This window comes from Akebia trifoliata, chromosome 8 (genome assembly GCF_017979445.1).
Source record: "Akebia trifoliata isolate Shusen 1 chromosome 8, ASM1797944v1, whole genome shotgun sequence".
NCBI classification, from domain to species: Eukaryota; Viridiplantae; Streptophyta; class Magnoliopsida; order Ranunculales; family Lardizabalaceae; genus Akebia; species Akebia trifoliata.
Genome location: NC_141382.1, coordinates 41,331,275 through 41,332,500, shown reverse-complemented (window position 1 = coordinate 41,332,500; position 1,226 = coordinate 41,331,275).

Below are 1,226 nucleotides of genomic sequence, written 5' to 3'. Positions count from 1 at the left end.
TTTGCCGACTAAAATTACTTAAATGCCCTCTAGTTTTGATAAATGTTTGAGATACCCCTAGTCCCCATGTTTTCAAAATGATGGCACAACCCTCGACCATGGTCATGTATGAGAGACTAACTAAAAATGACCGAAACACCCTCATTGAACTCATGGTTTAAATCCTAATTTTTTTCTCCAAAATTAATTGTCTTCAACCTCTTCAATCTCCGAGATAAAAACCAAATTGTTGATTGGACCAAATATTTTTCAAATTGGTCCGACCATGTTTGGACCCTACTTCAATTTGTTTGGACTAATGTACGTTTATTTTTAGTTTTTATTGTTAAAAAAATAGTTTTTTTTTCTAAAATACCTTTATTTATATTAGTAAAAGGATAAAACTCATATAAATCAACGATTATATAGATGCATGATTTTCAAATCCGAATATCACCTCTACGAGGATTTAGAGTTGCCACCATTCTTTTATAAAAAGGTGTGAATGGTCATCCAAGAAGTATTTTTAGAAAAAAAATACCATTTTAGCATCGTAGTAACTCTCGTATGGATAAAGTACCAGACTACCTAAAATCTAAGTAAGTGATTCAATTAGATATCGGGGAAGGTGTTAAGCACTGTAGACATCCCATTTTTGCATTCGCTTGATTTCATGAATGACACAAACCAATATTCTCATTGAATTCCTTACGAAAAATTGATTCCAAAACATCCTGGAAAGTTGAAAATCGATTTAAAATGCAAAAAATCCTCTCCAAGGGCAAAACGATAATTTTATAATTTTAATAATTAAAATTTTCAAAATTAATAATTAAAACATTAGTTAATGTAAAATGAAATCCTAATTTAAATTAAAGTCAATCAAGTAAGACTAAAGTCAAAATCTTAAAGTCAAACAAGTAGGACTAAAGTCAATAAATTAAAGTCAATCACGTAAGACTAAAGTCAATATATTAACGTCAATCAAGTAAGACTAAAGTCAAAATCTTAAAGTCAATCAAGTGAGACTAAAAGTCAAAATCCTAATAGGATTCTAATTAAATAATAACTCTATTTAAAACAATCCTAATTAAATAATAATTCTATTTAAAATAATTCTAATTAAAATATAACTCTACCTAAAACAATTATAATTAAACAATAACTCTTTCTAAAAGAATTATAATTAAATACTAACTCTATCTAAACAAGCACTTCAAAAAATCTATAAATAAGGGACCTTACAA